The following is a 12729-nucleotide window of genomic DNA, read 5'->3' on the forward strand; positions in this document are numbered from 1 at the left end:
TGACACACCACCCCAGACCATGACGGACCCTCCACCTCCAAATCGATCCATCTCCTAAGTACAGGCCTCGGTGTAACACTCATTCCTTTGGCGATCAACGCAAATCCGACCATCACCTCTGGTGAGACAAAACTGAGACTCGTCAGTGAAGAGCACTTTTTGCCAGTCCTGTCTGGTCCAGCGATGGTGGGTTTGTGCCCATAGGTGATGTTGTTGCCGGTGATGTCTGGTGAGGACCTGCCTTACAACAGGCCTACAAGCCCTCAGTCCAGCCTCTCTCAGCCTATTGCGGACAGTCTGAGCACTGATGGAAGGATTGTGCATTCCTGGTGTAACTCAGGCAGTTGTTGTTAATATAATAATAATAATATATGCCATTTAGCAGACGCTTTTATCCAAAGCGACTTACAGTCATGTGTGCATACATTCTACGTTGTTGCCATCCTGTACCTGTTCCGCAGGTGTGATGTTCCAATGTACCAATCCTGTGCAGGTGTTGCCACTGTGAGAACGATCAGCTGTCCGTCCTGTCTCCCTGTTGCGCTGTCTTAGGTGTGTCAGTACGGATATTGTAATTTATTGCCCTGGCCACATCTGCAGTCCTCATGCCTCCTTGCAGCATGCCTAAGGCACGTTCACGCAGATGAGCAGGGACCCTGGGCATCTTTCTTTTGGTGTTTGTCAAAGTCAATAGAAAGGCCTCTTTAGTGTCCTAAGTTTTCATAACTGTGAGCTTCATTGCCTACCATCTGTAAGCTGTTTGTGTCTTAACAACCGTTCCACAGGTGCATGGTCATTAATTGTTTCTGGTTCATTGAACAATCATTACAATGAAGATCTGTGAAGTTCTTTGGATTTTTCTTTTGAAAGACAGGGTCCTGAAAAAGGGATGTTTCTTTTTTTGCTGAGTTTATGTAGAAATGTGTTCTGCACTCCCCACTACATGAAGTGAAGAGAAATGAGTCATCTCTCTCTTTAAATGGTAAGACATGAGAGAAAAAGAGAGGTCAGCCCTCTGCATTGACCAGAGATGGATTGAAATGCTGTCAATGTCAGTAGGTTAGTGTCTTTTCACTGTTTTAGGACTTTTTCAAATAAACAATGAAGCTGGTGTGTATATTGGATGTTCATAGCTGCATATCTTTTGAACAGACAAAGGTTTTTGATTTAAGAATGGTTTCCTAATTACTTTGCCTGATTACCTAAATTACTGTCACAATCAATTATAATTCTGCAAAGTGCCTCGCAGAAGTTCACTGAACCACATGTGTTTCCTCCAGTTTAGAATGCGTGTTTCTCATGTACTTTACCTGCATGGTTTACTGTTTGGTATAGCATTGCCGATCCCCCATGTCATAACATATAGTGCCAACAATTTGTTTTGATCAAGTGACTCCATGAATCGCAATGATATAACCATTATGTTGAGTAATCAACATGTCAGCCCCCCAAGTAAACATCATTGAGAAAGCTGCTGTAAGTGCATTTTATAAAAATAACCTGAACTGGAACAGAAAAGACTGCACAATTATTGAATGTATTGTTACATGGTTACACATCTAACGCCACAAGTTGACACACACATCTGTTAAGATATAGCACCACACTGTAAAAAAGCATTTTAAAATACCATATAGCACTACACTGTCAAAGTAAGTATTCATTGTGCTACAAGGAGAGTCCTTTTGAATGCCTCAAGCGACCTTTTAATCTTTGACAGAAGCCCTGACCCCAGTGTTCTCTCAATCACAAGGTGGAATAATGAAGCCTGAGGATATCTCTGTCCCCTGTATCTCTATCAACTATCTATATGGGGAGGCTCAAGCTGTTACATCTTCCCCTTTTCTTCCCGATGAATAAGAACCATTCAATGTCACAGCTGTCATTTCTGATCAGCCTCCGCACAGCTGCCCCACAATGCCATCAACACCTGGTTTGTTGCATGTTGGGTTCGTCCCAAAACTGCATGGTTATCAGGCAGCAGCAGAGAGGAGTGTGTACACACACACACACAAGGCTATTTTGGAGACCAAAATGGCTAATGTTGTGCCCCCTTTCTAGGGCCAAATTCCGACTTAGGAAATTACACCTTTCGCACGCATGCCTTTCCTACGCACTTTATGAAGGTGCGTAACGGGCTTTGCTGGCGTGGTTCCCTTGCGCGCGCTGCATAAATGTAATTCAATCATTGAATATCTCCTACTTACTGTCCAACAGATTTTTTATTGTGGAGTTTTCAGTACATTTATCTTAAGCCATCCCTTTGGAATACGTTGTACCTTTTAGTTAGAAAGCCATCTAAATATATGCACGGAAGAAAGAAAACCGTGGTTTGATTCAGTCTGAAAAATTGCCACATTCAATTCTTTAACCCATGGTAATGTTGGAAGAATAGTGTACATATCATTATAATAGGGAGAATAGTGTACAATAGTAGGCTATACCCTCATCTATTGCCTGCACTAACCATGGAACTGTGTGATGACACTGCCAAGTAATGGACCATGCGTCGGGTTCAAACTGTTATGGCTTGGTCTGCGCTCTGCTCCATAACAATTTCATTAGCCTATATGTCTTTTTTATACTATTAACTGTTACTAATGATCCTCAGCAACAACCACATGGCCAAGATGGCGTTTACAGAGAAAGCAAATGAAGGTAAAGGAAACATTTGAATGATAATGTAGGCTATACCAACTGAAGGGATCTAACAGTAATGGAATGATAATGTAAGCTATACCAACTGAAGGGATCTAACAGTAATGGAATGATAATGTAAGCTATACCAACTGAAGGGATCTAACAGTAATGGAATGATAATGTAAGCTATACCAACTGAAGGGATCTAACAGTAATGGAATGATAATGTAAGCTATACCAACTGAAGGGATCTAACAGTAATGGAATGATAATGTAGGCTATACCAACTGAAGGGATCTAACAGTAATGGAATGATAATGTAGGCTATACCAACTGAAGGGATCTAACAGTAATGGAATGATAATGTAGACTATACCAACTGAAGGGATCTAACAGTAATGGAATGATAATGTAGACTATACCAACTGAAGGGATCTAACAGTAATGGAATGATAATGTAGGCTATACCAACTGAAGGGATCTAACAGTAATGGAATGATAATGTAGGCTATACCAACTGAAGGGATCTAACAGTAATGGAATGATAATGTAGACTATACCAACTGAAGGGATCTAACAGTAATGGAATGATAATGTAGGCTATACCAACTGAAGGGATCTAACAGTAATGGAATGATAATGTAGGCTATACCAACTGAAGGGATCTAACAGTAAATTGGCAGTTAAATATGTGTGTTTATTAGACCTACTGACGGTCAATACTATAATGGCTCATTTTTAACATGATAGAAATGGAAACAGAGAATGTCGAGGTAGCCTATAATTAAGACATTCGAGAGTGTCCATCCCTGCTAAAAGGCCTTACAATTTAAGTGATGCATAATGGCACGGCATTTCTTAAACTTTACTGTTACACTATGTTGATATTCTTCAGTTTGCTGCCATATTACTGGTTTCACATTTGTGATTATAAGGTAAAATAGATCTAAAACAAATGTTATTTCCCTTATGCAAACGGATTACTCATTTACATAGCTCTTGTCAAGTTATTACAGTGCATGGAGAATGGTGGTATTTCTATCAAAAAAATAAAGTAGATGCTTTTTCCACTTGGAACCTGCAGGTAAAGGTGGTGGAATTAAGGCACGGTCAGAATACGGAGTATCTGTAGACACAGCTCTGCCACACCTTCATTTATTCCAGCTCCAACCAAAACGAATAGCAGGTGAATAGCACTTTACTCTCATGCTTCAGTTCGTCAGAATACACAAGTACATAAAAAGGGAATTACGTTCCATTTACACATGCTTAACTCAGGTCGGAATCGGGCCCATAGTGAAGACTGGTGAAATGGGTTGGAGGGAAAAGGTCTGTTAAAGCTCAACAAATCAGAAAATCACAATTTAATATAGCAAAATGTGGTTGACTTGAAGACAACATTCCACTTTGCTCTACATGTAAATGGTCAGTGTTATCCCCACAATAACCATACAAATTAAGAGAAGACAAACTAAGGCGATGTAGTGCATTGCATTTGAAAAAAGGGAATATTCAATGATTGACTGTTTCTGGCTGAATACAGATCACATGAAATGTTGTCAATACACAAACATCGGTCTACGGTGTGGTTTTGAACGTGCTGTTTATATGTAAAAAGAGAGTTTTATAAAGACTGTTGTCCCCTAGGACAGAAGGCCAAACACCTTTGTTTTTCTTGCCACTCCCCCACCCAGTGGCCCTAAAAGGGGCAAAGTGGCTTGAAACCTTTTGATCCACAGTTAAAAACAGAAATGAGTATTTCTTCAAAGTTTTCCAATGTCTGCACTTTTACTTATGAAGAACTGAAGACTGTTGTAACTCATCCACACAAAAAAAATGATCCATTGAAAGTGAAAGGAAAGCTTTTGTAGCCTACACAAGTGCAGTCACACCGTCAAAAACGAATCTGTGTATACATCATCATGAACAGCATATTAGTCATAACTGTAATCTTGCAGTTGTGCCAAAGAGAGGATCAAAAGATTTTCGATCCAGGTGAAACAATATCTACTTTAAATGTTCCATTCCTTGAGTCAACATACATGACTAAACTAAGCTCCTAGATAGGGAGCTGTTGTGTTTCTCTTGGATCAAACCCCATCCACTATACAGTAAAATCAGTCAAAGTATTGACCATACTGTGTACTGGATAACACTGTACATATGCTGTCAATAACAGCTTGTAATTGTCTATTAATCATTAATGAACCATATTCATTATTTTGTTTGTTTATTCTCTACAAAATTATAAACAGACAGAAATTGCATAGGAAACCTTTCACTAATTATTATTGTCAAATGATAAGCCCTTTGTAACAAGGCCCAGTGTTTGGCAAGTAATATGTATGTTTTCTCATTGTTTTACATTACTTCGTTCATGTTTGTTAATAATGATTTCCTTTAGCAAATAGCACACAGATAGGAAGTGATACCAAGTAGTATGTCTGGGTGCAAAAAAATTATTATGTCCAGCTAGCTAACGGTATGAACATAACGCCAATCAAAACCAACATAATATAACACAACTAATACGCAATCTGGAAAAGTCCACTGTTTTTTTCCTGCACCATTATTTTAAATGGATAATTCAGCAAAGTCCCAAAAGCAATTTGTTCTCTAGCTAAATAAAGATAAAAAATAATGGGTTGCAGTGTCTCAACACATGGAAGTAAAACTTTCAAGGTAGTTTATCATAAACATGATCAAATCTGGGAACAATACCAGTATGTTGTGAGGTATGCAGTATAACTGAAAGAGAGGGTAGATAGAGTATACAAATATCTATATCATGCGAGCAGTGTGCCTTGTGTGCTTTAAAAAAAAGTATATATATTTATGTAGTTGGCACCACACTGTAGTCCAGGCTAAGTGTATCACACTCAACAGCGACAGTATTATCTGGAAACAGCAATGCAATTCCATCAGATATAAACATATTGTGAATGTTTCAATTTAATTCCAATATCAATGTCTTGAAGTCTCTTTTTCAATTTCAGGTTACAATAGCCTTACGATAAACATGGCAACTTCCACAATTATTTTACAATTCGTAGAAAACAACTAATGTCAATTGCACTTAACAGCATCATGCTGATTCAAACTAAGGGGGTTCATATGTTTGTAGCCTCACAAAATATGAAGTACAGCAACGCATTAATCTGTAAAGATGAGCTTTATGCTATCAGTGTCCGCACATGATTCCCTTGACTGCATCGCTGGCACTTGCACTCTCAGATAAATAAACTGCAACGTTAAGCAGCTTCAGGGCAATAATACATGTATACATACTGTACATACATTCTGCTCTAATTATTACACATCTGAATGACATACAATAACTCAACCACGTGCAAATGTCATGCTAGAATAAGGAAACATCTGACACATTACTGTATATGCACTTTAAAAGGAGCACTACTCAATCTCAGTTTCCACCGACAGTGAGCCCCTAACGTATGTTCGTAAACATGTGTGGGTCTTGGCAAACATAACTGCAATATAGTTATTTAATTTGCATTGTAACTGCCCCAAAACCAATGATGAGAGTGAGAGGTTTTGGAGCAAAATTCAAATAGCTATGGGGCAGTTACACATAGAACAAATCATAGCTTGAGATATGCACATTACTGACATTTGCCGTAAACCACGCAATGACGTCAATGTAAGGTTTGCACCAAAGTATGAGGCATGTGCAGTAATCTCAAAGTAGTGTTCCACTCTAAATGGTGATCTTCATCCCATTCAATCAATCTGGGAACAGGAATTTATGAGTGGTCCACTTTATTGGCATTCAAATGTGCAGATACTGTTGCCTTGTTTATTGATTACAGGAGATACTATGCTGCACATTTGTTTTTCTGTGTAACTTGTCAAGCTATTCACTGTAAATGAAATGTTATTGTAGATGTTCTTTTTTTTCATCTTTTGGTTTCCTTCCTATTTTGTCAAAGGTATTAACAACAACTATGTCAATGACTTTTGGCAAGAAACTAAAGGAACTTACCAGTATTGAACTATTTGTGCATGTTAAGGCATAGTTGTCTTCTATTTGAGAAAGAGTAAGAGATGGTTGTATCTGTTTAGTGTAATAAAGCTTCATGATATTTTCCTCTAAATATGTGTTTTATCCCTTGGCACAATTATATATAGGAACAAAAATAATACCTTATATCTCATAAACAGTATATGTGCACTCTCAGTGGAACTTGCTTAGGGCTTTTACGAAGAAATGAAGAATGAACAGATGCTATTCTTCCTCGCTAACCTTCAGTGTTGGCTGATAGTTAGGTATGAGGGTGTTCTAAAATGTACATTGTACTGTAGATAGTCTGTTGCAAGATACCTGTCAGATATGTTTGATAATCCATCTGTTGGGTCCATCTATCAGGTTTCCATCTAAATGTGTTGATTGCATTCATCAAATAGAAACTGGCTTCCCGAGTTAGGGAACTGACTTCAACATAATATTGAACCCTGTTCGTCATTCTCAGTGTACTTCCTTTGTAAACACTCAAATGACTCTAGAGTATTTTAATTAAGAACTTTTAGAAGACAATGGTATCACAGCACCGTCTCCATCCACCACGGGCCTGATGACAGCTGTCACAAAGTAGAACATCTCAAACGGCAATGTCATCAAAGGCAGACCCGTTGTGTATTTACAGCAACAAACAGAAGCCTAATTAAATGTACAGATGTAAACCATGCTTTTCATCCAACTCCTTACATAGGAAAGCATGTGTACACGTGATAGGGATATGTTAAATGAATCTAGCCAACTAACAAAAAGCAATGGCTGTGTTGAAATAATCAATTCAATTAGTTGTATATTCAATTAATTAGATGTTAGTTGTTGATACATCTTATTGTGTGAAGTCTAACAGATATTTTTTGGTTGTTGAATTATTGTTGCATAGAAATATTTGTATTTATTGTACCTTTATTTAACTAGGCAAGTCTGTTAAGAACAAATTCTTATATTCAATGACAGCCTATGAACAATATGACATAGTATAAGCCATTATAAGGGTTCATACGTGCTTATAACAAGTAAATAAAACAGATTTATTCTGTACCGGTTGGCATTAAGTATTAAAAGTGTTGTGTTAATGTTCAAATAAAGTGTAACTAAAACATCATGCCTACATCCAACAGAACAAACATTCCATAATGCAACTAATGAGATTATCATGGACCAACACAGACTTTAAAAAATACATACATTTGTAGGAACTTGTTGATCAAATAAAAAGGTTGAATTGACTGTCAAATAACATAACATTAAATACACTGCAACAATGTTTTGTTTTTGTCCACAGTATTTATGAGTTCACTGGCCACTTACAATTATCATATGAAACCCATGCCAATAATCAGCAAGCAAGTAAACGGTATTCAGAATGCGCCACCGCCAAACAAATGAATGTCATGTACTATACAGATCATTAAATGCTTGTTTGTTTATCGGGATTTCTGCATGCATTTGGCTTTGTCTGTCTCACCACCAGGCATTTGTAGATAAAGAACTCCATATGGAATATCGTCCGGGAAGTGTAGGTAAAACAGACTGTTAAAATGTGGAATACATAGGGAGGACAAAGGGTGATCATTCCCTGGATTCCATCTTTTGTGGTCAGACAGCACATTCATTGGCCCTAGACAAAAGGGATGAGGATGCGGATGAAGGTAGATGACTGTCACCTCATTAATCACGTTTTGGTTTACTCCCCAAAGAGGTAATGTTTTCCGGATGCCTCGGCACTGATGTATTTCTTTGCTGATACCACCTTTAGTTTTGAAACAGTGTTGGCCTATGTAGCCAATGAATCGTGCAAAACCAAATTAAGCCCAGCCTTCACTGTAATGCATTTGCTCCTTGACTTGCAACACAGAAGATGTGCCATATTTCAAGCCCAAGGATGAACACCAAAGTACATTAACCACTTCTGCTACTCCAACCACAAAACACCCTCACAACAAATCACCTTGAATGAGTTTTAATTGTATTGATACTTGATTAGCATGACTTGGAGGTACTGTAGAAATAAACGAGTATGGGAACACAATGAATGTCTTCCCATAGCCGTTTAAGTAGCTTGATCATTTAATGAACTTGCTTTCTATTTTAATTTAGTATCAGTATGTTTAGTATCCATCCTTTTTTGATGTGATAGACTAAAATTATGAATATATGAATCTAACTCGTTCAATAAAAACATTTTCTTTCATGTTATTTGTATGAGCGCATGAACAGCAAAGGGATTGTCTTACAATCTAGACCGTACAGTGAGTCATCTGTATAATTTCAATGTTCATTCAGTACAATTTATATCGATTGAAAGACTTAATAATGAACTCACCTCTACAAAATGTATTTTCTTGTCTGTATGAGTTGTCATTTGATCTGTTCTAATTAATTATGCCTATCCATGCCTGCTAATTATGTTACCGTTTGACAAAACTCCTGAATCACAGAAAATATCAAGAGAACTTCACAAGTCCAATACACCACCTACACAGTATGCCCATTTTACTCCTGAAATAGATTAAATATAGAAATGGATGTGCCTTATCTACTGTGATGGCAGGTGGGTATAGGTCTATGGCAGTAGTAAAGGGGAAATCCTGGTTAGGGAATAGTATAAGTAAGTCAGACTTTTGAGCAGTGAAATCCTGGCTAGAGAATAGTAGCAGTGATTCACATTTTAGTTAAATCCTGGTTAGGGAATAGTAGAAGTGATTCAGACTTTAGTAGTTCAATCCTGGCTAGGTAATAGTAGAAGTTATTCAGACTTTTGAGTAGTTATTCCTTTGGTATGTACACGTGGTTTACGTAGACAATCAAACAATTGAACATTTGAAAAACAAATTGCTGTAGCATGGACAAGAGTGGTCAGGGAACTCACCACAGTTGTTTTTAGATCTGCACTCCATGCAGATAGGAGGCTTTCCAAAATGTGGCCTATGAGTTATTGAACAGTATTCCTAGTCCAGATAGCTATTAAATGTTGTGGATATACACTGCTCAAAGAATAAAGGGAACACTAAAATAACACATCCTAAATCAGAATGAATGAAATATTCTTATTAAATACTTTTTTCTTTACATTATTTGAATGTGCTGACAACAAAATCACACAAAAATTATCAATGGAAATTAAATCTATCAACCCATGGAGGTCTGGATTTGAAGTCACTCAAAATTAAAGTGTAAAACCACACTACAGGCTGATCCAACTTTGATGTAATGTCCTTAAAACAAGTCAAAATGAGGCTCAGTAGTGTTTGTGGCCTCCACGTGCCTGTATGACCTCCCTACAATGCCTGGGCATGCTCCTGATGAGGTGGCGGATGGTCTCCTGAGGGATCTCCTCCCAGACCTGGACTAAAGCATCCGCCAACTCCTGGACAGTCTGTGGTGCAACGTGGCGTTGGTGGATGGAGCGAGACATGATGTCCCAGATGTGCTCAATTGGATTCAGGTCTGGGGAATGGACGGGCCAGTTCATAGCATCAATGCCTTACTCTTGCAGGAACTGCTGACACACTCCAGCCACATGAGGTCTAGCATTGTCTTGCATTAGGAGGAAACCAGGGCTAACCGCACCAGCATATGGTCTCACAAGGGGTCTGAGGACCTCATCTCGGTACCTAATGACAGTCAGGCTACCTCTGGCGAGCACATGGAGGACTGTGCGGACCCCTAAAGAAATGCCACCCCACACCATGACCGACCCACCGCCAAACCGGTCATGCTGGAGGATGCTGCAGGCAGCAGAACGTTCTCCACAGCGTCTCCAGACTCTCTGACGTCTGTCACATGTGCTTAGAGTGAACCTGCTTTCATCTGTGAAGAGCACAGGGCGCTAGTGGCGAATTTTCCAATCTTGGTGTTCTCTGGCAAATGCCAAACGTCCTGCACGGTGTTGGACTGTAAGCACAACCCCCACCAGTGGACGTTGGGCCCTCATACCACCCTCATGGAGTCTGTTTCTGGCCATTTGAGCAGACACATGCACATTTGTGGCCTGCTGGAGGTCATTTTGCAGGGCTCTGGCAGTGCTCCTCCTGCTCCTCCTTGCACAAAGGCGGAGGTAGCGTTCCTGCTGGGTTGTTGCCCTCCTACGGCCTCCTCCACGTCTCCTGATGTACTGGCCTGTCTCCTGGTAGCATTATGGATGAGCTGCACTACCTGAGCCACTTGTGTAGGTTGTAGACTCCGTCTCATGCTACCACTAGAGTGAAAGCACCGCCAGCATTCAAAAGTGACCAAAATATCAGTCAGGAAGCATAGGAACTGAGAAGTGGTCTGTGGGCACCACCTGCAGAACCACTCCTTTATTGGCGGTGCCTTGCTAATTGCCTATAATTTCCACCTGTTGTCTATTCCATTTGCACAACAGCATGTGAAATTTATTGTCAATCAGTGTTGCTTCCTAAGTGGACAGTTTGATTTCACAGAAGTGTGATTGACTTGGAGTTACATTGTGTTGATTAAGTGTTCCCTTTATTTTTTTGAGCAGTGTATATTAGTAGACAATCAAACGAGTGGAATTGTACAAACAAATGGCTGCACCATGGACAATAGAGGTCAGGAAATTCACCACGCTGGTTTTAGATCCAGACCTATGGAAGAAAAATATTTGTAGACATGAAAGGTCCAGTTGAACATGCACATTTCAGGGCTGAATATTGCACCTACGTAGATGACTCCAACATATGATTCATGGCTTATTCAGTGTTGTTGAATGTGTGTGTGTGTCATCCCAGATGGTGTATGGCCTCAAGGGAACTACACACATGCTCTAATAAAGGTCATACAGATAGACAGGAGTTATCTTTGATCTTAATAGCATACATTCATCCATAACCCTCATAATTCATAATGTGAGGGCATTAATAAAATAAGTGTGTATTGAATGTATTAAAGCCACACAGTGAACAATCACATAATTTGAATGGACGAGACTCACTAACGAGATTTGCTGCACGCCAGTAAATTAGTTTTACGAATGAGCATTCAGCATGCAGGCAAAATAAGACATTTCACAGGGCTAACCTAGTTAAACATAGCATTGATTTGACCAACGCATTCTAGTCCAGACGGGTCTTTGAAAAGGGCCTTTTTCATGTTGCAACACATGGAGGGAGCTCTCCAAGATTTCCAACCATCATTACTGCTTCACAGTCAAGCAGGCTAACAGGCCTTTTTTGCGAGAAAAAATAAGAAAAAGATGAGAGAAAGAAACATGAAAGTGCGAGTATAAAAAAAATCCTGTTTCCGGATTGAGTTCCCACTCTTGTAATTACGTGGAACGAGCCGACCCTGGTTCCTTTCAGAACAGATGGTATTCACGTTGGTTCTCATAAGCACCACAAACAATCCTATGTTCCTCAGTCAGCTCCGCACGGGCCTGTGAGGATATATTTATTGTGCCAATCACAAGTATTTACCCGCCGCCATTAAGATCGTCTGCTGCCTTGATGAGTGATAAAATTGGTGGTGGGAGAAAAAAACCATTGGTGAGGAAGGATCATTAACTTTGTGACTCAATTCTGACACTAATTTGAAGGGGATATAACACTGAGAAAGTGAGGGGGGATATGGCTTACGTGGCAAGACAGACAGCTATGACTTGTCTCCCATGTTTAAATGTCTATCATGGACTTGGGTGCTAGGTCAAGCACAACCAATCTGCCTGTCCAGTCTCTTTCTATTAAAATCTATACTCTGCTTCTGAAGAGCCAACTACTGACGTAAGAAAACCCATTTCCAGCCAAATGTAAAGTGTTAAACACTTTGACTATACATGTGTTATTTACAAGACCCAATGTACATTAAACATGTTAGCCTGAATATCACACCACTTGATTTGAGCTTGCCAGTATGCAGTATGTATGTAATTACACTAACATATTATGGACAAGGAAGAATATTCAGAATTAGGCAGAGCCCTTTTGAAGTTGGCATGTTAAGTTACAAATTTGATATGATGTACATTTATCTTTCAAAAACTGGTCAAATTACCAACAAACTTTCAGTCATTACGCTTTCAGAACGTGGACTTACTTATGAACTCCTTAAATGTA

Source organism: Oncorhynchus gorbuscha, linkage group LG02, assembly GCF_021184085.1.
Source record: "Oncorhynchus gorbuscha isolate QuinsamMale2020 ecotype Even-year linkage group LG02, OgorEven_v1.0, whole genome shotgun sequence".
Lineage (NCBI taxonomy): Eukaryota > Metazoa > Chordata > Actinopteri > Salmoniformes > Salmonidae > Oncorhynchus > Oncorhynchus gorbuscha.